The sequence below is a fragment of the Ctenocephalides felis genome, unplaced genomic scaffold (assembly GCF_003426905.1).
Source record: "Ctenocephalides felis isolate EL2017-DRISC unplaced genomic scaffold, ASM342690v1 CF-g0.4_SCAFFOLD_03570, whole genome shotgun sequence".
Classification (NCBI taxonomy): Eukaryota; Metazoa; Arthropoda; class Insecta; order Siphonaptera; family Pulicidae; genus Ctenocephalides; species Ctenocephalides felis.
In genome coordinates, this window is record NW_020539724.1 from 23859227 (window position 1) to 23879947 (window position 20721).

Here is a 20721-nt window from a genome sequence, read left to right on the forward strand (position 1 = left end):
ACAAAATGAAACGATCCTGCCAGGATTCGAACCTGGAATCTTCTGATCCGTAGTCAGACGCGTTATCCGTTGCGCCACAGGACCACACATACATGCTGTTGAATATTTCGGAGGTAAATATCATATTAGCACATGTTTTGAACGCTTAAGCGACAAAATGAAACGATCCTGCCAGGATTCGAACCTGAATCTTCTGATCCGTAGTCAGACGCGTTATCCGTTGCGACACGGACCAACATACATGCTGTTGAATATTTCGGAGGTAAATATCATATTAGCACATGTTTTGAACGCTTAAGCGACACAAAATGAAACGATCCTGCCAGGATTCGAACCTGGAATCTTCTGATCCGTAGTCAGACGCGTTATCCGTTGCGCCACAGGACCACACATACATGCTGTTTAAATATTTCGGAGGTAAATATTCATAGTAAGACAAAATGAAAACGATCCTGCCAGGATTCGAACCTGGAATCTTCTGATCCGTAGTCAGACGCGTTATCCGTTGCGCCACAGGGACCACACATACATGCTGTTGAATATTTCGGAGGTAAATATCATATTAGCACATGTTTTGAACGCTTAAGCGACAAAATGAAACGATCCTGCCAGGATTCGAACCTGGAATCTTCTGATCCGTAGTCAGACGCGTTATCCGTTGCGCCACAGGACCACACATACATGCTGTTGAATATTTCGGAGGTAAATATCATATTAGCACATGTTTTGAACGCTTAAGCGACAAAATGAAACGATCCTGCCAGGATTCGAACCTGGAATCTTCTGATCCGTAGTCAGACGCGTTATCCGTTGCGCCACAGGACCACACATACATGCTGTTGAATATTTCGGAGGTAAATATCATATTAGCACATGTTTTGAACGCTTAAGCGACAAAATGAAACGATCCTGCCAGGATTCGAACCTGGAATCTTCTGATCCGTAGTCAGACGCGTTATCCGTTGCGCCACAGGACCACACATACATGCTGTTGAATATTTCGGAGGTAAATATCATATTAGCACATGTTTTGAACGCTTAAGCGACAAAATGAAACGATCCTGCCAGGATTCGAACCTGGAATCTTCTGATCCGTAGTCAGACGCGTTATCCGTTGCGCCACAGGACCACACATACATGCTGTTGAATATTTCGGAGGTAAATATCATATTAGCACATGTTTTGAACGCTTAAGCGACAAAATGAAACGATCCTGCCAGGATTCGAACCTGGAATCTTCTGATCCGTAGTCAGACGCGTTATCCGTTGCGCCACAGGACCACACATACATGCTGTTGAATATTTCGGAGGTAAATATCATATTAGCACATGTTTTGAACGCTTAAGCGACAAAATGAAACGATCCTGCCAGGATTCGAACCTGGAATCTTCTGATCCGTAGTCAGACGCGTTATCCGTTGCGCCACAGGACCACACATACATGCTGTTGAATATTTCGGAGGTAAATATCATATTAGCACATGTTTTGAACGCTTAAGCGACAAAATGAAACGATCCTGCCAGGATTCGAACCTGGAATCTTCTGATCCGTAGTCAGACGCGTTATCCGTTGCGCCACAGGACCACACATACATGCTGTTGAATATTTCGGAGGTAAATATCATATTAGCACATGTTTTGAACGCTTAAGCGACAAAATGAAACGATCCTGCCAGGATTCGAACCTGGAATCTTCTGATCCGTAGTCAGACGCGTTATCCGTTGCGCCACAGGACCACACATACATGCTGTTGAATATTTCGGAGGTAAATATCATATTAGCACATGTTTTGAACGCTTAAGCGACAAAAAAACGATCCTGCCAGGATTCGAACCTGGAATCTTCTGATCCGTAGTCAGACGCGTTATCCGTTGCGCCACAGGACCACACATACATGCTGTTGAATATTTCGGAGGTAAATATCATATTAGCACATGTTTTGAACGCTTAAGCGACAAAATGAAACGATCCTGCCAGGATTCGAACCTGGAATCTTCTGATCCGTAGTCAGACGCGTTATCCGTTGCGCCACAGGACCACACATACATGCTGTTGAATATTTCGGAGGTAAATATCATATTAGCACATGTTTTGAACGCTTAAGCGACAAAATGAAACGATCCTGCCAGGATTCGAACCTGGAATCTTCTGATCCGTAGTCAGACGCGTTATCCGTTGCGCCACAGGACCACACATATACGCTGTTGAATATTTCGGAGGTAAATATCATATTAGCACATGTTTTGAACGCTTAAGCGACAAAATGAAACGATCCTGCCAGGATTCGAACCTGGAATCTTCTGATCCGTAGTCAGACGCGTTATCCGTTGCGCCACAGGACCACACATACATGCTGTTGAATATTTCGGAGGTAAATATCATATTAGCACATGTTTTGAACGCTTAAGCGACAAAATGAAACGATCCTGCCAGGATTCGAACCTGGAATCTTCTGATCCGTAGTCAGACGCGTTATCCGTTGCGCCACAGGACCACACATACATGCTGTTGAATATTTCGGAGGTAAATATCATATTAGCACATGTTTTGAACGCTTAAGCGACAAATGAAACGATCCTGCCAGGATTCGAACCTGGAATCTTCTGATCCGTAGTCAGACGCGTTATCCGTTGCGCCACAGGACCACACATACATGCTGTTGAATATTTCGGAGGTAAATATCATATTAGCACATGTTTTGAACGCTTAAGCGACAAAATGAAACGATCCTGCCAGGATTCGAACCTGGAATCTTCTGATCCGTAGTCAGACGCGTTATCCGTTGCGCCACAGGACCACACATAAATATTTCGGAGGTAAATATCATATTAGCACATGTTTTGAACGCTTAAGCGACAAAATGAAACGATCCTGCCAGGATTCGAACCTGGAATCTTCTGATCCGTAGTCAGACGCGTTATCCGTTGCGCCACAGGACCACACATACATGCTGTTGAATATTTCGGAGGTAAATATCATATTAGCACATGTTTTGAACGCTTAAGCGACAAAATGAAACGATCCTGCCAGGATTCGAACCTGGAATCTTCTGATCCGTAGTCAGACGCGTTATCCGTTGCGCCACAGGACCACACATACATGCTGTTGAATATTTCGGAGGTAAATATCATATTAGCACATGTTTTGAACGCTTAAGTGACAAAATGAAACGATCCTGCCAGGATTCGAACCTGGAATCTTCTGATCCGTAGTCAGACGCGTTATCCGTTGCGCCACAGGACCACACATAAATATTTCGGAGGTAAATATCATACTAGCACATGTTTTGAACGCTTAAGTGACAAAATGAACGACCTGCCAGGATTCGAACCTGGAATCTTCTGATCCGTAGTCAGACGCTTATCCGTTGCGCCACAGGACCACACATACATGCTGTTGAATATTTCGGAGGTAAATATCATATTAGCACATGTTTTGAACGCTTAAGCGACAAAATGAAACGATCCTGCCAGGATTCGAACCTGGAATCTTCTGATCCGTAGTCAGACGCGTTATCCGTTGCGCCACAGGACCACACATACATGCTGTTGAATATTTCGGAGGTAAATATCATATTAGCACATGTTTTGAACGCTTAAGCGACAAAATGAAACGATCCTGCCAGGATTCGAACCTGGAATCTTCTGATCCGTAGTCAGACGCGTTATCCGTTGCGCCACAGGACCACACATACATGCTGTTGAATATTTCGGAGGTAAATATCATATTAGCACATGTTTTGAACGCTTAAGCGACAAAATGAAACGATCCTGCCAGGATTCGAACCTGGAATCTTCTGATCCGTAGTCAGACGCGTTATCCGTTGCGCCACAGGACCACACATACATGCTGTTGAATATTTCGGAGGTAAATATCATATTAGCACATGTTTTGAACGCTTAAGCGACAAAATGAAACGATCCTGCCAGGATTCGAACCTGGAATCTTCTGATCCGTAGTCAGACGCGTTATCCGTTGCGCCACAGGACCACACATACATGCTGTTGAATATTTCGGAGGTAAATATCATATTAGCACATGTTTTGAACGCTTAAGCGACAAAATGAAACGATCCTGCCAGGATTCGAACCTGGAATTTCGGAGGTAAATATCATATTAGCATATGTTTTGAACGCTTAAGCGACAAAATGAAACGATCCTGCCAGGATTCGAACCTGGAATCTTCTGATCCGTAGTCAGACGCGTTATCCGTTGCGCCACAGGACCACACATACATGCTGTTGAATATTTCGGAGGTAAATATCATATTAGCACATGTTTTGAACGCTTAAGCGACAAAATGAAACGATCCTGCCAGGATTCGAACCTGGAATCTTCTGATCCGTAGTCAGACGCGTTATCCGTTGCGCCACAGGACCACACATACATGCTGTTGAATATTTCGGAGGTAAATATCATATTAGCACATGTTTTGAACGCTTAAGCGACAAAATGAAACGATCCTGCCAGGATTCGAACCTGGAATCTTCTGATCCGTAGTCAGACGCGTTATCCGTTGCGCCACAGGACCACACATACATGCTGTTGAATATTTCGGAGGGTAATATCATAATAGCACATGTTTTGAACGCTTAAGCGACAAAATGAAACGATCCTGCCAGGATTCGAACCTGGAATCTTCTGATCCGTTCAGACGCGTTATCCGTTGCGCCACAGGACCACACATACATGCTGTTGAATATTTCGGAGGTAAATATCATATTAGCACATGTTTTGAACGCTTAAGCGACAAAATGAAACGATCCTGCCAGGATTCGAACCTGGAATCTTCTGATCCGTAGTCAGACGCGTTATCCGTTGCGCCACAGGACCACACATACATGCTGTTGAATATTTCGGAGGTAAATATCATATTAGCACATGTTTTGAAACGCTTAAGCGACAAAATGAAACGATCCTGCCAGGATTCGAACCTGGAATCTTCTGATCCGTAGTCAGACGCGTTATCCGTTGCGCCACAGGACCACACATACATGCTGTTGAATATTTCGGAGGTAAATATCATATTAGCACATGTTTTGAACGCTTAAGCGACAAAATGAAACGATCCTGCCAGGATTCGAACCTGGAATCTTCTGATCCGTAGTCAGACGCGTTATCCGTTGCGCCACAGGACCACACATACATGCTGTTGAATATTTCGGAGGTAAATATCATATTAGCACATGTTTTGAACGCTTAAGCGACAAAATGAAACGATCCTGCCAGGATTCGAACCTGGAATCTTCTGATCCGTAGTCAGACGCGTTATCCGTTGCGCCACAGGACCACACATACATGCTGTTGAATATTTCGGAGGTAAATATCATATTAGCACATGTTTTGAACGCTTAAGCGACAAAATGAAACGATCCTGCCAGGATTCGAACCTGGAATCTTCTGATCCGTAGTCAGACGCGTTATCCGTTGCGCCACAGGACCACACATACATGCTGTTGAATATTTCGGAGGTAAATATCATATTAGACAAAATGAAACGATCCTGCCAGGATTCGAACCTGGAATCTTCTGATCCGTAGTCAGACGCGTTATCCGTTGCGCCACAGGACCACACATACATGCTGTTGAATATTTCGGAGGTAAATATCATATTAGCACATGTTTTGAACGCTTAAGCGACAAAATGAAACGATCCTGCCAGGATTCGAACCTGGAATGTTCTGATCCGTAGTCAGGACCACACATACAAGCTGTTGAATATTTCGGAGGTAAATATCATATTAGCATATGTTTTGAACGCTTAAGCGACAAAATGAAACGATCCTGCCAGGATTCGAACCTGGAATCTTCTGATCCGTAGTCAGACGCGTTATCCGTTGCGCCACAGGACCACACATACATGCTGTTGAATATTTCGGAGGTAAATATCATATTAGCACATGTTTTGAACGCTTAAGCGACAAAATGAAACGATCCTGCCAGGATTCGAACCTGGAATCTTCTGATCCGTAGTCAGACGCGTTATCCGTTGCGCCACAGGACCACACATACATGCTGTTGAATATTTCGGAGGTAAATATCATATTAGCACATGTTTTGAACGCTTAAGCGACAAAATGAAACGATCCTGCCAGGATTCGAACCTGGAATCTTCTGATCCGTAGTCAGACGCGTTATCCGTTGCGCCACAGGACCACACATAAATATTTCGGAGGTAAATATCATACTAGCACATGTTTTGAACGTTTAAGTGACAAAATGGAACGACCCTCCCAGGATTCGAACTTGGAATCTTCTGATCCGTAGTCAGACGCTTTATCCGTTGCGACACAGGACCACACATACATGCTGTTGAATATTTCGGAGGTAAATATCATATTAGCACATGTTTTGAACGCTTAAGCGACAAAATGAAACGATCCTGCCAGGATTCGAACCTGGAATCTTCTGATCCGTAGTCAGACGCGTTATCCGTTGCGCCACAGGACCACACATACATGCTGTTGAATATTTCGGAGGTTAATATCATATTAGCACATGTTTTGAACGCTTAAGCGACAAAATGAAACGATCCTGCCAGGATTCGAACCTGGAATCTTCTGATCCGTAGTCAGACGCGTTATCCGTTGCGCCACAGGACCACAAATACATGCTGTTGAATATTTCGGAGGTAAATATCATATTAGCACATGTTTTGAACGCTTAAGCGACAAAATGAAACGATCCTGCCAGGATTCGAACCTGGAATCTTCTGATCCGTAGTCAGACGCGTTATCCGTTGCGCCACAGGACCACACATACATGCTGTTGAATATTTTGGAGGTAAATATCATATTAGCACATGTTTTGAACGCTTAAGTGACAAAATGAAACGATCCTGCCAGGATTCGAACCTGGAATCTTCTGATCCGTAGTCAGACGCGTTATCCGTTGCGCCACAGGACCACACATACATGCTGTTAATATTTCGGAGGTAAATATCATATTAGCACATGTTTTGAACGCTTAAGCGACAAAATGAAACGATCCTGCCAGGATTCGAACCTGGAATTTCGGAGGTAAATATCATATTAGCATATGTTTTGAACGCTTAAGCGACAAAATGAAACGATCCTGCCAGGATTCGAACCTGGAATCTTCTGATCCGTAGTCAGACGCGTTATCCGTTGCGCCACAGGACCACACATACATGCTGTTGAATATTTCGGGGGTAAATATCATATTAGCACATGTTTTGAACGCTTAAGCGACAAAATGAAACGATCCTGCCAGGATTCGAACCTGGAATCTTCTGATCCGTAGTCAGACGCGTTATCCGTTGCGCCACAGGACCACACATACCTGTTGTTGAATATTTTGGAAGGTAAATATCATATCAGCACATGTTTTGAACGCTTAAGCGACAAAATAAAACGATCCTGCCAAGATTCGAACCTGGAATCTTCCGATCCGTAGTCAGACGCGTTATCCGTTGCGCCACAAGACCACACATACATGCTGTTGAATATTTCGGAGGTAAATATCATATTAGCACATGTTTTGAACGCTTAAGTGACAAAATGAAACGATCCTGCCAGGATTCGAACCTGGAATCTTCTGATCCGTAGTCAGACGCGTTATCCGTTGCGCCACAGGACCACGCATACATGCTGTTGAATATTTCGGAGGTAAATATCATATTAGCACATGTTTTGAACGCTTAAGCGACAAAATGAAACGATCCTGCCAGGATTCGAACCTGGAATCTTCTGATCCGTAGTCAGACGCGTTATCCGTTGCGCCACAGGACCACACATACATGCTGTTGAATATTTCGGAGGTAAATATCATATTAGCACATGTTTTGAACGCTTAAGCGACAAAATGAAACGATCCTGCCAGGATTCGAACCTGGAATCTTCTGATCCGTAGTCAGACGCGTTATCCGTTGCGCCACAGGACCACAAATACATGCTGTTGAATATTTCGGAGGTAAATATCATATTAGCAAATGTTTTGAACGCTTAAGCGACAAAATGAAACGATCCTGCCAGGATTCGAACCTGGAATCTTCTGATCCGTAGTCAGACGCGTTATCCGTTGCGCCACAGGACCACACATACATGCTGTTGAATATTTTGGAGGTAAATATCATATTAGCACATGTTTTGAACGCTTAAGTGACAAAATGAAACGATCCTGCCAGGATTCGAACCTGGAATCTTCTGATCCGTAGTCAGACGCGTTATCCGTTGCGCCACAGGACCACACATACACGCTGTTGAATATTTCTGAGGTAAATATTATATTAGCACATGTTTTGAACGCTTAAGTGACAAAATGAAACGATCCTGCCAGGATTCGAACCTGGAATCTTCTAATCCGTAGTCAGACGCGATATCCGTTGCGCCACGGGACGACACATACACGTTGTTGAATATTTCGGAGGTAAATATCATATTAGCACATATTTTGAACGCTTAAGCGACAAAATGAAACGATCCTGCCAGGATTCGGACCTGGAATCTTCTGATCCGTAGTCAGACGCGTTATCCGTTGCGCCACAGGACCACACATGAATATTTCGGAGGTAAATATCATACTAGCACATGTTTTGAACGTTTAAGTGACAAAATGAAACGACCCTGCCAGGATTCGAACTTGGAATCTTCTGATCCGTAGTCAGACGCTTTATCCGTTGCGACACAGGACTACGTTCAAAACATGTGCTAATATGATATTTACCTCCGAAATATTCAACAGCATGTATGTGTGGATCAGAAGATTCCAGGTTCGAATCCTGGTAGGATCGTTTCATTTTGTCGCTTAACGTTCAAAACTTATGCTAATATGATATTTACCTCCAAAATATTCAACAGCATGTATGTGTGGTCCTGTGGCGCAACGGATAACGCGTCTGACTACGGATCAAAAGATTCCAGGTTCGAGTCCTGGCAGGATCGTTTCATTTTGTCACTTAAGCGTTCAAAACATATGCTAATATGATATTTACCTCCGAAATATTCAACAAAATGTATGTGTGGTCCTGTGGCGCAACGGATAACGTGTCTGACTACGGATCAGAAGATTCCAGGTTCGAATCCTGGCATCATCGATTTATTTTGTCACTTAAGCTTTCAAAACATGTGCTAATATGATATTTACCTCCGAAATATTCAACGATCTATATGTGTGGCCCTGTGGCGCAACGGTTAACGATAATACGTTATTTACCTCTGAATTAATCAGCTGCCAGTTTTTTCAATTTGCAACTTTTTTTATTTTTGTTTTGTATTTTCATAATATTAATAAACAAGTGGTAAAAAAATTGAGAGTACAAACATTTATTACTTTAAACGACACTTTAAAAATGACCTGAAATTCATTGCTCTACACTAGAATACCCCCTTAAGTTATGAAAATAAATATTCATTATTGAGTTTTTTGTGATTACTATAACTTTTACACTAACTACAACCAACAATTTTTAACTTCACGTGGGGTAAGTTATGGTAATCGCGAAAAATAGAGAATGAAAATGTTTATATATCTTCAATTAACAAAGCCTTTTGACGCATCTTAGACAAAAAGGACATATTATATGTGTGTGTTTGTATGTATATATTGATATATAACATGTATTGTGCGGATATCAATTTTCATCGAGTATTTCAAGCACACAGATCAACCGATTTGAATGACTCAAAAACCATTTGTTTCCTATTGATGGGGAGACATGCTGATTAGTTTTAAGCTAAGGCAGGTCCAGCCATTACAAAGATGCCGGGCATGATGTGATAAAAGTGGCAGTTCAATTTTTGAGAGAACGGAGCGTCCGATTTGCATGAATAGTTTCACTTGTCTACTAAGAATTTAATTGTTGATTAATATTTTATACTGCATATATTTAGAAATATGGATGTTCGTTAATACATGAATAATTTGCACAGATTTGTTTTGACCATGAATGCTATCCGTTAAAACTTTTGTTACTCTTGCTAAATAAGTTACACGAAATGACTTTATTGGGTACAAATACAATAGTCAAGTATTGATAAAAATATAATGATGACTAGCCACGAGTCTATTACCATAGAAATAGCAGGCAAAAACATCATCCATTGAAACTGCAGGGGTTGACGGCGCCTTCAAGGCGAGCTTTTCGTACTTTCTCAGTATTTGTGACTATATCTGTCTACACTCTACCATTTATAGTATACGCGTATTTTATTTTATACGCGTGTGTATATTCGATGGTTATATGTATATAGAAAATGTTTGGCTGTATTTGTTTGTTTGTACTACGCCGCTGGCGAGATTCGATTAAAATTAATTCAGTAAACAAACTGAATATAGTATATACATTATTGCGACAGAAGAGCTATATATACATGCACGTGCTAGATATTTTGAGAAAAATATTTTTCCCGTTCAATTCACGTTTAAAATCACTTATTTTTCAATGATCAGCTTTCCGAAGATATTGATGACTTAATTTTTGCTTAGTTTATATAATGGTAATAGACTCGTGGCTATGTACTGTTGGTACTGTTATACCTGTGTTATAAACTCCAACTATATTCAGAAAAGAATAATGTGTGAGGTTTTCATTGCAATTTTACACCGTAGTGCCCAAAATAGGCTTATTTTCACAAATTTGAGAAAAATTGTCAAGGGTGAACAAACCTTGATAAAAATGAATAATATTCAGAAGTAAAAAGAGTTGTATGTATTTTTCAATTCCACATTAAAAAAATTTAAATAAAATTTAAATAATCAATTTCCTGATGATCAAAAAATTCAAATATTAAAATACTAAACAATTAAATAGTTCCGTTTGTATATAAACTCTAATGTCACGGAAAATTCTAGACGTGAGAAAGGTATTGAAGGTAAGTTTGGAACTTTTCCGGATAATTTCACGATTCAATTACGCGTTTTCTAACATATATATATATATATATATATATATATATATATATATACATATATATATATATATATATATATGTATATATAGGGTAGAGCAAAGCCGAAAGGTCCACCACCGATGTCTCAAAAACAAGTATATTTAGGATTTTTAAAAACAAATTTTTGGTAGTAGAAGGAAAAAGATTGTAGTGTTGTGATATAGTTCATTTGCGTTTTGGACAGTTAAGTAACATTACTTGAAGTCAAATTGGATCTTTGTGCCCCGCCCTACCCTATATACGAGTATATACATATATGTATAGATTAATTATTCTGAAATAATAAAAGTTATTAGGAATAATAATGAAGTAAATGTAATATTTAATTCATAATGTATGCAAAGTAATTTGCGGCATCATCAATCATATTTTTATAAATGAAAACTTAACATGCGATCGACCCAAAGTACTCATGATGAATATGCTGTTTCACCTGCATATATAGCAAACTGATTACATGCAATATAGGAATGATTCATTTAAAAATATTTCACATCAATCTAGTTTATCATCAAATGCAAATAAAATAAAATAGCCGATGTCCTTTGATCCATTTTTATCACATATACCACAAAATATTTTTATCATACATATACACATATGATATATTACGTTTGTATAGGTGGACATAGAACAAATATATTTAGTTCACACGTAAAGGCAATATTTTCAGTTATATGGTTCGCTGAGTAGATAACCACTTGTTGCGCTTTTTCTACTCTGGTAGTCTCATAAGATTAAAATCTTTTCGCTAAATTATTATGTAGATATTTTTTATTTAGAAAATATAATATATGTTTTTCTATTGCTGCTCTAATATTTTAATTATTACTATTTTTTTATTTATTACAGATCGAGTGGAAAGCCGTCGTACAAAATCGCATATAGAAAAGGTAAGAGCTTGTTCTAAAAGTTTTTTTTTTAAATTAGTATATCTTGAGATTCACAGATTATTTTTCTAAGAAGTAAAGACACAACTATTCCCCTATGAAATTAAGTACAAAAGTATTCCTCTACCGAATTAAGCATTAGTCGTACTTTGATGCGAATTGCTGGTCCGTACCAACAATTAAAGGTTTTAAAAAAACTTCAAACTTTTTTAAAAGATTCGTATTTTAGAAAAGTCTAGATCTGCCTTAGCCAAAAACTAATAAGCACGTCTTTCCAGCAATACAAATCGAATGATTTTCGAATTATTTAAATCGGTTGAACCGGGTTCCCGAAATCGTCGAAGAAAATTTGTATCCGAACACATACACACACACATACACTAATTTCTTCTCAGTAATGCCAAAATATTAAGAAACCTCTAAATCGTAAAGATATATGAAACATTTCGTCGTTTTTTATTATAATTTTTTTGACGGTAGATACCATAGTCTTCTAGATCAGGCATCGGCAAGCTACGGCACGCGTGCCAGGCTTGGCACGCGATGGGGTTCTAAATGGCACTCTATAAAGTAATCAGGAAAATCGCAAATATTGAGTGATTTTTAAATTAGAGAAAATGTTTAATTATAATTATTTTTCTAACGTAGCTCGCTAATGTAATTCAACCTACGTTGAAGTACTTAAAGATGAATTTTCTAGAAGATGCAAAAACTTTGAAGCTTATGTGCCTATATTTTGAAGGAATTACAAAAAAATCTGGAAGATGACTCTATGGAAAAATCGACAGCCATATTAAATTGTTGAATGACATTGCCGGAAAAGATTTAATTGTTTAAAGAAAATTGTATGCGCTCTTCTTTCAACTTTTGATTCCACATAATTCTGTAAACAATTTTTTTCTCACATGAAACATATTTTGAGTTCACAAAGAAATCGTTTAACAACTAAACATTCAGTATCTTGTGTGAAATTAAAAGTTACAAATTATACCCCGGATATTGAAATGTTAAGGTAAAATGTGCAGGCACAAGGTTCGCATTAAAGTTGTTTAGTTTATATTCAGTGACGGATTAAGCTTTCTGTCGCCCTAGGCCCTATCTGATCAGGCGCCCTTTTTAATAGACAATTTTTTACTTTTTTAATTAAACTATAATTTTATTCTAAATTACTTAAATACAACTTTTAACTTTGCGTAAAGTACTCGTAAGTTTTAGTAATCGCAAAAGATCGAAAATAAAAATTTTTGCATATTTTTCAGACATTTCTAAACATTTTGGCATGCCTTAAAAGAAATTGATGTGTGTGTATGTATGTATGTTACATTCTCATAGATAAGAAAGTTCTGATTTCGCTAAGACAGGTTTAGCCGTTTGGAAAATACAGAACAAAAGTGTAAAAATTGCAATTCAGTTTTTGAAAGAACCAAGAGGCTGTTTCCAAATAATTAAAAAAAAATTTGCTTGTACTAAAGGAATGAATAATTACCTAAATTTTTGGGAAGGCAGGTTTAACGGTCGACCAAGCTTTTTTTTGTAATTAGTAAAAGAGAGAAAAAATTCGTCGAAGTTTTAGCCCACAATTTTAAGTCGATTTTAAAAATTCAAAAACCATTCAAAAAATTTTGGTTCGAAATCCGGACTGATTAGGTTTGCGGGACGATCGGATGGGCCGGTTGTTAGAAATTAACATAAAAAAGCAAAAATATTACGTTTCTGGAATAAAGCCAGAAACCGATTTTTAAAATTGAAAAAAGATTTCTGAAAGATATCAATTAGGAGTCAAAATATTTGACAATTTTAAAAATTCATCAAAGTTTGATAAAACTTCAAACTCAAAATTTGTGTTAAAAGGCGCTTTTGTGATGTGATAAATCAAAATTTAATTTTCAAAAACGCCTGAACTGATTTCACAAATTAAAAAGACATTGGACTAAACTCGATAAATAGAACCGAGATATTCAGAAATTTCGAGTTTTTTTTTAAATTCTAAAATAATTCGATTATTTGAAAATTTTAGATATTTTAATTTTCTCAAAATTTTGAAACCAGTGGACTTGCCTTTTCGGAAAACTAATCATTTCTTCATATCACTAAAATACCACGAACAAAATATTTTTTGAGTCATTCCAATCGAATGATCTGTACTCTCAAAACCTTTATGACCACTTTTGCACCTTCTGCGCTCTGTATCTCTAAAAATGCTAAACCTGCCTGCATAAACAGTACGCCTCTCAATCAAAGCCAAGCGAATATTTTTTGAATCATTCATGGCGATTGATCCTTGCAAAGGACATTTAAACTATCTAAGAAGTAAACTTTGAAAATTAAAAATCTCGGTACGTAATAAATCAAAATAATGAAGACAAAATTTGTAATAATTAATAATTTTTTTATAACAAATCTAATAATTTGATGTCAATGATCATTTTTTATCACCAAATGACACCTTTTTGGGTCACCAAAAACGCTGACCATGCTCTCGCAAAATTTTCGATAGTTCTTATTTCGTCATACAAGTAAAAAGTGTCTTGAATTATTCAAATCGGACGCTTCGTTTTTGAAAAATTGAATTAGCATTTTTTTCACTCTTTGCTCCCTATTCCGAGATGGGTGGAACTGTCTTTGCAAAAAACTAATCAGCACGTCTTCCCGAATGCCAATTGGCAAAAAATTGTAACCGCATAAACACATGCATACATTCATTTTTTCTAAGGCATGTCAAAATGTTCAGGAGAACTTGAAGCGTAGAGATATATAAACAATTTTATTTACGATTTTTTAGGATTATTATAACTTAGCCTTCCTGAAGTTGATAATATGATACATCAAGAAAATATCAATGCGGCACCCACGAATAATAAATTGATTAGAAAACGCATTACGTTCTATTTCATCGAAAATGATCTCTAAATTTACAAAAAAAAAATTCAGGATCTATCCTTAAAATGAATTGTGTCATTTCATCGAGTTTAAAATTTTTACATTTTGAAAAATTTGCCGCCCCCTAAATTATGCCGCCCTAGGCCCGGGTCTCACGGGCCTTTGGGGTAATCGGGCACTGTTTATATTAGAAATTCATGTTATTTGTTAATAAATATGTTTAAAAGATAAATTTGGTTATAATTCTTCTCCCCTAGAACCTAACTATATATTTCAAAATTAAGGCGGCACTCTAAAACATATTGGTAGAGTGGCTTGGCACACTACAGTTAAAAGCTTGCCGACCCCTGTTCTAGATCATACTAAAAAAACGGCCTTATGACAACTCGTTTAGCTTTTAAAATTCGTCAGAGTTTGCAAAAAATAGTATCGTTTTTTTGGCACTTGTCAAAATTAGACCTTTCATCGACGTTTGCTCAAAAACGCCTGAAAGAATTTTAGAAATTTAAAAGCCATTTGATATATCCCGATGAGGATTATCGTTTCTCAGTTTTATGCGACGATCGGCCGAGCCGTTTCTTTGTAATTTGCGAAAAATTGTTAAACTTTTCATTCACATTTAAGCTCATACTACTGAAACGATTTTATGAAATCAAAAACTTTTCGAAAGATATTAGTTGTGAATGATACTGATTAGATTTAAGTGAAAATCTACCGAGCCGTTTTTTTTGTAATTAACTGTTGAAAAAAAATTTAAAACGATATTTATGGAACTTTTTTTGGCAATACATATGATGGTCTTATAGAACTTACTGAAATATTACGGCCTCACGACAAATAGTTTAATCTTTAAAATTAATCAAAGTTTGAAAAATTGAGTAGTTTTTTTAGGTTTGTTAAAATTAAAATTAGACGATTCACTTGATATAACGATAGAGTGTTTGGTCTTAATGAACATACAAAACTATTAAAGTCTTATGGAAACTGGTTCAATTATAAAAATTATTGATTTTTATAAATTTGCTTTTAGGAAATACTCGGAGTTAACGTGTTCGTTCGTTTTCATTTATGTGTAATGAATGTGTAATAAATCCACGGAAAACTTTTAATCACTCGTAAATTTATTTATTTTTTAATTATTAGGTCGTTTATTTTCACATATCTAAAAGTTTATGTAACTTGCCTCAAGGCAAAATACCAATACCAACTAGTTTAAATTTGGTCAACTAATTGTCGATTTGGTAAGTAATTGACGATGATATTTTGAAATCTATTATTCGTCTAAAATACAACCATCCTGGGTAAACTAATATTCCACATAATAATATAATCTATATTTCACAATTTCGTGAATGTGTATATATATATAACAAGGAATTCATATATATATATATATATATATATATATATATATATAACAAGGAATGGATGCTGGGAAACCACAAAATGACGAAAATACAAATAATCGCCCACTCTTGGGACAAGTACAGAGCAAACTCATGAGCATACATATTATATATATAAATTAATTTAACTAGATATATATATATATATATATATATATATATATGCTTGGTAAATATATGAAGAGAATTTTCTTATTATAGCACCGCGACATATTTGGGGAAAATTCCTTCTTTTCATTTTCTGCTGATTATGTTTAACTACGGATTAATCAAGTAATTTTAATATAATAAATATGCATTAGCAAATTATTCCGATTTTTTATTTCTAGCTAAAATTCTAAAGCTCACTTATATACTTGATATAAATAATTTTAATTTTGCAATTTAATTTATATAATGTTTTGAAATATGAGATGTGGACCTTTACTCTCGGTAAGTTTGTATAGAACATGACTTTAGATATGCTTCATACTTATAAACTTCTCGTAACGTAAGTTATAGTATTCGCAAAAAATCGAAAATATTTTTTTTGCATATCTTCACGTTTTAAAGGTTTCTGAACATACCTTAGATACCTTATTATTAGAAAAAGTGGATGCGTGTGTGTGTATGTTTAGATACAATTTTTCGTCCACGATTTCGGGCGCACTAATCAACCGATTTGAATGAATTAAAAATCATTCGATTCATATTGATGAAAAGACGAGCTGATTAGTTTTTGGTGGAGTCAGGTCCATCCGTTTTGAAGATTCAGGGCAAAAAGTATCAACAACGGTAATTAAATTTTTGAGAGAACGGAGCATCCGATTTGAATGATTCAAAAAACATGTTATTTGTATTGAAATTTGTATCATATTTTTGGTAAGGCAGGTCTAGCGGTTTTGGAGATACAGAGAAAAAAGTAAAAAAAATGATATTTGGCAGTCAAAAATGATCAATTACATATGTCTAATGTAAGTTATTGTAATCGTCCAAAAATTGAAAATATTTTTTTTTACATTTCTTCACGTTTTGAAGGTTTCTGAACATTTTGTCATGCCTCAGAAAAAAATGGATGTGTGTGCGTGTATGTATGTATGGATACGATACAATTTTTCGTCCACGTTTTCGGCGCACAGATCAACCGATTTGAATGGTTCAAAAAAACATTCAATTTCTATTGATAGGGATATGTGGTGATTAGTTTTTGGCAAAGGCAGGTCCGGCCATTTCGAAGATACAGAGCTAAATGTGCAAAAAATGGCAGTTTTTGAGAGAACTAAGCGCCAGATTTGAATGATTCAAGGAACTTTCTGCTTGTGTTAACAAAATAATTGATTGTGGAATTATATATACATTTTTTTTTTCAAAAAATATTTTTTATTTTGCATATCGAAAATAATCCAGATTTTATTTGTAATTCTGACCCAAGTTCTAATATACAAATTAAACTAATATTTTCAACTTTGCAATTCAGTTTACATAATTCTTATAAATATTACACAATATTACAGAATTTATTTATAATAATCTATTTGAAAACATTTAATATTCCTCGAACATTTTGTTACGGTACGGGAAATTTCACCAATTTGCCTTAGGGCACGATTGTTAATTTTTAAAGTATACTCATACGGTAGAAACAAATTTCAAAATTTTCATTTTTTTTTTCAAAATTTTTGGAATTGTACAAAGCTTTTTACTTCAAATATTAATATCAAATTTACAATTCAATTTGAAAATGTATATCTTTCAAATGCGTTATTCTAATCGTAAGAAATATATCCTCAGATGGATTTATTTGGCAACTCTTGCTAATGTAAACTTTCTCAAGTGTTTTGAGCGAGAAGATCGTCACGGTATATTTTGTAAACGATAAAATATATAGCGATTATAATTATCTATTTGAAAATGTGTAAAACAATTATTATTAATCATTGCTCAATATTTATTGATTGCTGATTTTTTTTCTCAAATATACAATTCTGTACGGGAAGTTCCAACCTTTTTGACTTAAAGCACGATGCCATGCACCACTAGTTAACTTCCCGTAGGGCAAGTTATAGTAATCGCAAAAAAATCGAAATTGAAAATTTTGATATATCTTTGCGTTTCAAAGGTTTCTGAATATTTTGGCATATCTTACAATTAGAAAAAATGGATGTATGTGTGTGTGTGTGTGCAGTTAAAGCAGTACGATTGCTTTGAAAAAAAGTTCAGAATTTCCATAATATTTCGATATAAATTTTTCTTCAAAAAGCCTTTTTTTTTCAAAAAAAGTAAATTTTTGTCAAAAATTTATAGTTTGTCAAAAATTTAATTTTTTCAGAGTAATTTTTTTTCAAAAATGTTTAAACTTTAAAAAAAAATTGGTATGGGAAGTACCAGCAATTTGCCTTAAGGCACGATGCCATGCACCACTAGCTTACAATATTATAATTATAACGCTAGTCAGAATTTCTCCTCTTGATAGAAATGGATCTGAATAATTAAGATAAAGTTTACTACTTTTATATCATCTACTTGCCGTAGACGCAATTCATCCATCGAGATATAGAGAGAACAGAAATAAAAATGATAACTATATTTCATATTTGCATATAAATTATTTATAAGCAAATGCTTGAATATTTATCTTTTACAGCAAGACAGTTCTATAACTTCTCATAAATCCGAGGTCGTGTAAATATATCTTGTATGCATATTAGAATTTCGTATTAACATGTCTCATGCATAGGAAAAATCCAAATTTCCATGACGCTTACGGTTTAATAGCTTACAAACGATCTCGCGCTTCGACGCCTCCTGTAAACGGGGCGCCGGTAAAAAAAGATGATTCCTCATTCAAAAATATTCCAAGAAATGAAAAGTATGAGTGGTAGTTTGCCCTTGGAAATTTTCCAGAGATATGAAAATAATTCAGTTGATCAATAACAATATATGATTATTTTTTCTAATGTTGATTAACTTCCCGTAGATTAAGTTATATCTAGTAATCGCAAAAAAAACGAAAATAATTCTTGAAGTAAAACTTCTTTAGGCGCGACTAAAGTGTAAATACGTACAAATGCAACGGAAGTCCGTTACGCCCGAACTGTTAGTCATTCGCTCTCGATGAGATCATTTCTATACGAGTTTATTGTGATTAGTCGTCGTGTAGGTGAATAGAGATCTGTCGTTGTATGCGTACCGGCATCATTAAACAAATATCATAAAACGAATCAAACATTTGTGCCGTGTACTAAACGTATGTTTATTGATTAGATTTTATTTCTATATTATTCGTAGTTTCTATAAATCTTTGAGGTTATTAAAATGAAAAATATTTTAGGCAAGACAGATATTACAGCTGTTCAAAGAATGAGATTATATCGCCGGCGAAAAAGTATGAAAATATAAGCAGTCAATGAATGTATGTTAATATTAATTACATGAAGTTCTTCAAACACAATTCCATGATGAGTGAAGTTGCAAAAACAATATTTGCTTAGGCGTTGTTTAACATAATCCACTATGTGACCTATGTGAATATTATAGAATTTATTAATCAGCAATTACTTCATTTCTCTAATGAAAGTTCATTTCTAAATGCTAATTACAATGACAAACCGATCATGTCATATTTGAAGTATGACTTTAATTACATTATTGTTTTTAAATATTATACATGCTTTTAATGCTTTTATAAATATATAATTTATGTAGAATGTGTAATGTGTAGAATGGTTGACACCAATAAATGTGTGCATCACGAGTGTTACCATATTACTAATAAACATTATTCAAGTTGTTATATGATGTATTTATTTTTACTTAAATGCCATCTTGTACAGTAGCAAATAAGTTTTACTTCAATCGCATGTGAACCTTACGCGCACTCTTTTTTTATAAATTTTCACGGTTTCTAAACATTGTGGCATATCTTAGAAAAAATGGATGTATGCGTACGTGTGTGTCTATATATATGTATGTGCGGACATAATTTTCCGTCGACGATTTCGAGAACACGTATCAACCGATTTGAATGAATTAAGATATATTCGATTGCTATAGATAAGGAGACGCGCCGAATTTTTGGCAAAGAGAGATCTAGCCATTTCGAAGATACGGGGCACCAAGAGCCAAAAATGGTATTTCAGTTTTCGAGAGATCGGAGCATGCGATTTGAATAATTCAAAAAACATTTTACTTGTATTGACAAAATAAACTAGTAGAATTTTTAGAAAGGCAGGTTCAGCGTTTCCAAAGATCCAATAAGAAAAGTAAAAATGTAAAAAAAATGCCACCATATTATTATCAGATATTTTATAGATATAATAATAATAAGTAACCAATGTTTACACATAAGACTACGACTTGGCTCTAACAGCTATGCAACACTATTGCTTTTAAAAAAAAGTTGCTTTAAAAAAATCATATTTTTCATAAAAGTCAAATTTTCAAAAATTTAAGTTTTACAAAGTTTAGAATTTTTTTAAAAGTTTTTCTAAAAGTTTTAGTTTTCGGCATGTAAAGTTCTAGCAATTTGCCTTAAAGCGCGATGTTATGCACCACTAGTTTCTTATTATTTTGGTCGAGTAGTTCCTTTCTAATACAAATACATAGCATTATGGAAATTATTAAATATATTAACAGATATTTCCACGTATAAAAAT

At 35.7% G+C, this 20721-nt stretch overlaps 53 non-coding genes across 53 annotated transcripts; 2 read left to right on the forward strand and 51 right to left on the reverse strand.

Moving 5' to 3' along the window:
- Positions 1–11: 11 nt before the first annotated feature.
- Positions 12–84, reverse strand: Trnar-acg. Its single transcript has one exon. It is a non-coding gene; the product is annotated as a tRNA-Arg (tRNA).
- Positions 85–314: 230 nt separating this feature from the next.
- On the reverse strand, positions 315–387 carry Trnar-acg. Its single transcript has one exon. It is a non-coding gene; the product is annotated as a tRNA-Arg (tRNA).
- A 60-nt stretch (positions 388–447) lies between these two features.
- Trnar-acg lies at positions 448–520 on the reverse strand. The gene has a single exon. It is a non-coding gene; the product is annotated as a tRNA-Arg (tRNA).
- Positions 521–600: 80 nt separating this feature from the next.
- Trnar-acg lies at positions 601–673 on the reverse strand. The gene has a single exon. It is a non-coding gene; the product is annotated as a tRNA-Arg (tRNA).
- A 79-nt stretch (positions 674–752) lies between these two features.
- On the reverse strand, positions 753–825 carry Trnar-acg. Its single transcript has one exon. It is a non-coding gene; the product is annotated as a tRNA-Arg (tRNA).
- Positions 826–904: 79 nt separating this feature from the next.
- Trnar-acg lies at positions 905–977 on the reverse strand. Its single transcript has one exon. It is a non-coding gene; the product is annotated as a tRNA-Arg (tRNA).
- Positions 978–1056: 79 nt separating this feature from the next.
- Positions 1057–1129, reverse strand: Trnar-acg. Its single transcript has one exon. It is a non-coding gene; the product is annotated as a tRNA-Arg (tRNA).
- A 79-nt stretch (positions 1130–1208) lies between these two features.
- Trnar-acg lies at positions 1209–1281 on the reverse strand. The gene has a single exon. It is a non-coding gene; the product is annotated as a tRNA-Arg (tRNA).
- A 79-nt stretch (positions 1282–1360) lies between these two features.
- On the reverse strand, positions 1361–1433 carry Trnar-acg. Its single transcript has one exon. It is a non-coding gene; the product is annotated as a tRNA-Arg (tRNA).
- A 79-nt stretch (positions 1434–1512) lies between these two features.
- Trnar-acg lies at positions 1513–1585 on the reverse strand. The gene has a single exon. It is a non-coding gene; the product is annotated as a tRNA-Arg (tRNA).
- Positions 1586–1664: 79 nt separating this feature from the next.
- Positions 1665–1737, reverse strand: Trnar-acg. Its single transcript has one exon. It is a non-coding gene; the product is annotated as a tRNA-Arg (tRNA).
- Positions 1738–1814: 77 nt separating this feature from the next.
- Positions 1815–1887, reverse strand: Trnar-acg. The gene has a single exon. It is a non-coding gene; the product is annotated as a tRNA-Arg (tRNA).
- A 79-nt stretch (positions 1888–1966) lies between these two features.
- Trnar-acg lies at positions 1967–2039 on the reverse strand. Its single transcript has one exon. It is a non-coding gene; the product is annotated as a tRNA-Arg (tRNA).
- A 79-nt stretch (positions 2040–2118) lies between these two features.
- Trnar-acg lies at positions 2119–2191 on the reverse strand. Its single transcript has one exon. It is a non-coding gene; the product is annotated as a tRNA-Arg (tRNA).
- A 79-nt stretch (positions 2192–2270) lies between these two features.
- On the reverse strand, positions 2271–2343 carry Trnar-acg. The gene has a single exon. It is a non-coding gene; the product is annotated as a tRNA-Arg (tRNA).
- Positions 2344–2422: 79 nt separating this feature from the next.
- Trnar-acg lies at positions 2423–2495 on the reverse strand. The gene has a single exon. It is a non-coding gene; the product is annotated as a tRNA-Arg (tRNA).
- A 78-nt stretch (positions 2496–2573) lies between these two features.
- Positions 2574–2646, reverse strand: Trnar-acg. Its single transcript has one exon. It is a non-coding gene; the product is annotated as a tRNA-Arg (tRNA).
- A 79-nt stretch (positions 2647–2725) lies between these two features.
- Positions 2726–2798, reverse strand: Trnar-acg. Its single transcript has one exon. It is a non-coding gene; the product is annotated as a tRNA-Arg (tRNA).
- Positions 2799–2867: 69 nt separating this feature from the next.
- Trnar-acg lies at positions 2868–2940 on the reverse strand. The gene has a single exon. It is a non-coding gene; the product is annotated as a tRNA-Arg (tRNA).
- Positions 2941–3019: 79 nt separating this feature from the next.
- On the reverse strand, positions 3020–3092 carry Trnar-acg. Its single transcript has one exon. It is a non-coding gene; the product is annotated as a tRNA-Arg (tRNA).
- Positions 3093–3171: 79 nt separating this feature from the next.
- Positions 3172–3244, reverse strand: Trnar-acg. The gene has a single exon. It is a non-coding gene; the product is annotated as a tRNA-Arg (tRNA).
- Positions 3245–3462: 218 nt separating this feature from the next.
- On the reverse strand, positions 3463–3535 carry Trnar-acg. The gene has a single exon. It is a non-coding gene; the product is annotated as a tRNA-Arg (tRNA).
- Positions 3536–3614: 79 nt separating this feature from the next.
- Positions 3615–3687, reverse strand: Trnar-acg. The gene has a single exon. It is a non-coding gene; the product is annotated as a tRNA-Arg (tRNA).
- A 79-nt stretch (positions 3688–3766) lies between these two features.
- On the reverse strand, positions 3767–3839 carry Trnar-acg. Its single transcript has one exon. It is a non-coding gene; the product is annotated as a tRNA-Arg (tRNA).
- A 79-nt stretch (positions 3840–3918) lies between these two features.
- On the reverse strand, positions 3919–3991 carry Trnar-acg. The gene has a single exon. It is a non-coding gene; the product is annotated as a tRNA-Arg (tRNA).
- A 164-nt stretch (positions 3992–4155) lies between these two features.
- Trnar-acg lies at positions 4156–4228 on the reverse strand. Its single transcript has one exon. It is a non-coding gene; the product is annotated as a tRNA-Arg (tRNA).
- Positions 4229–4307: 79 nt separating this feature from the next.
- Positions 4308–4380, reverse strand: Trnar-acg. The gene has a single exon. It is a non-coding gene; the product is annotated as a tRNA-Arg (tRNA).
- Positions 4381–4459: 79 nt separating this feature from the next.
- Trnar-acg lies at positions 4460–4532 on the reverse strand. The gene has a single exon. It is a non-coding gene; the product is annotated as a tRNA-Arg (tRNA).
- Positions 4533–4611: 79 nt separating this feature from the next.
- Trnap-cgg lies at positions 4612–4682 on the reverse strand. Its single transcript has one exon. It is a non-coding gene; the product is annotated as a tRNA-Pro (tRNA).
- A 79-nt stretch (positions 4683–4761) lies between these two features.
- Trnar-acg lies at positions 4762–4834 on the reverse strand. The gene has a single exon. It is a non-coding gene; the product is annotated as a tRNA-Arg (tRNA).
- An 80-nt stretch (positions 4835–4914) lies between these two features.
- Positions 4915–4987, reverse strand: Trnar-acg. Its single transcript has one exon. It is a non-coding gene; the product is annotated as a tRNA-Arg (tRNA).
- A 79-nt stretch (positions 4988–5066) lies between these two features.
- Trnar-acg lies at positions 5067–5139 on the reverse strand. The gene has a single exon. It is a non-coding gene; the product is annotated as a tRNA-Arg (tRNA).
- Positions 5140–5218: 79 nt separating this feature from the next.
- Trnar-acg lies at positions 5219–5291 on the reverse strand. Its single transcript has one exon. It is a non-coding gene; the product is annotated as a tRNA-Arg (tRNA).
- A 79-nt stretch (positions 5292–5370) lies between these two features.
- On the reverse strand, positions 5371–5443 carry Trnar-acg. The gene has a single exon. It is a non-coding gene; the product is annotated as a tRNA-Arg (tRNA).
- A 56-nt stretch (positions 5444–5499) lies between these two features.
- Trnar-acg lies at positions 5500–5572 on the reverse strand. Its single transcript has one exon. It is a non-coding gene; the product is annotated as a tRNA-Arg (tRNA).
- Positions 5573–5780: 208 nt separating this feature from the next.
- Positions 5781–5853, reverse strand: Trnar-acg. Its single transcript has one exon. It is a non-coding gene; the product is annotated as a tRNA-Arg (tRNA).
- Positions 5854–5932: 79 nt separating this feature from the next.
- Positions 5933–6005, reverse strand: Trnar-acg. Its single transcript has one exon. It is a non-coding gene; the product is annotated as a tRNA-Arg (tRNA).
- A 79-nt stretch (positions 6006–6084) lies between these two features.
- Positions 6085–6157, reverse strand: Trnar-acg. Its single transcript has one exon. It is a non-coding gene; the product is annotated as a tRNA-Arg (tRNA).
- Positions 6158–6378: 221 nt separating this feature from the next.
- Trnar-acg lies at positions 6379–6451 on the reverse strand. Its single transcript has one exon. It is a non-coding gene; the product is annotated as a tRNA-Arg (tRNA).
- A 79-nt stretch (positions 6452–6530) lies between these two features.
- Trnar-acg lies at positions 6531–6603 on the reverse strand. Its single transcript has one exon. It is a non-coding gene; the product is annotated as a tRNA-Arg (tRNA).
- A 79-nt stretch (positions 6604–6682) lies between these two features.
- Trnar-acg lies at positions 6683–6755 on the reverse strand. Its single transcript has one exon. It is a non-coding gene; the product is annotated as a tRNA-Arg (tRNA).
- A 79-nt stretch (positions 6756–6834) lies between these two features.
- Trnar-acg lies at positions 6835–6907 on the reverse strand. The gene has a single exon. It is a non-coding gene; the product is annotated as a tRNA-Arg (tRNA).
- Positions 6908–7070: 163 nt separating this feature from the next.
- Trnar-acg lies at positions 7071–7143 on the reverse strand. Its single transcript has one exon. It is a non-coding gene; the product is annotated as a tRNA-Arg (tRNA).
- Positions 7144–7222: 79 nt separating this feature from the next.
- Trnar-acg lies at positions 7223–7295 on the reverse strand. Its single transcript has one exon. It is a non-coding gene; the product is annotated as a tRNA-Arg (tRNA).
- Positions 7296–7375: 80 nt separating this feature from the next.
- Trnar-acg lies at positions 7376–7448 on the reverse strand. Its single transcript has one exon. It is a non-coding gene; the product is annotated as a tRNA-Arg (tRNA).
- A 79-nt stretch (positions 7449–7527) lies between these two features.
- On the reverse strand, positions 7528–7600 carry Trnar-acg. The gene has a single exon. It is a non-coding gene; the product is annotated as a tRNA-Arg (tRNA).
- Positions 7601–7679: 79 nt separating this feature from the next.
- On the reverse strand, positions 7680–7752 carry Trnar-acg. The gene has a single exon. It is a non-coding gene; the product is annotated as a tRNA-Arg (tRNA).
- A 79-nt stretch (positions 7753–7831) lies between these two features.
- On the reverse strand, positions 7832–7904 carry Trnar-acg. The gene has a single exon. It is a non-coding gene; the product is annotated as a tRNA-Arg (tRNA).
- Positions 7905–7983: 79 nt separating this feature from the next.
- Trnar-acg lies at positions 7984–8056 on the reverse strand. Its single transcript has one exon. It is a non-coding gene; the product is annotated as a tRNA-Arg (tRNA).
- A 79-nt stretch (positions 8057–8135) lies between these two features.
- Positions 8136–8208, reverse strand: Trnar-acg. Its single transcript has one exon. It is a non-coding gene; the product is annotated as a tRNA-Arg (tRNA).
- A 231-nt stretch (positions 8209–8439) lies between these two features.
- Positions 8440–8512, reverse strand: Trnar-acg. Its single transcript has one exon. It is a non-coding gene; the product is annotated as a tRNA-Arg (tRNA).
- A 319-nt stretch (positions 8513–8831) lies between these two features.
- Trnar-acg lies at positions 8832–8904 on the forward strand. The gene has a single exon. It is a non-coding gene; the product is annotated as a tRNA-Arg (tRNA).
- A 79-nt stretch (positions 8905–8983) lies between these two features.
- Trnar-acg lies at positions 8984–9056 on the forward strand. The gene has a single exon. It is a non-coding gene; the product is annotated as a tRNA-Arg (tRNA).
- Positions 9057–20721: the final 11665 nt, after the last annotated feature.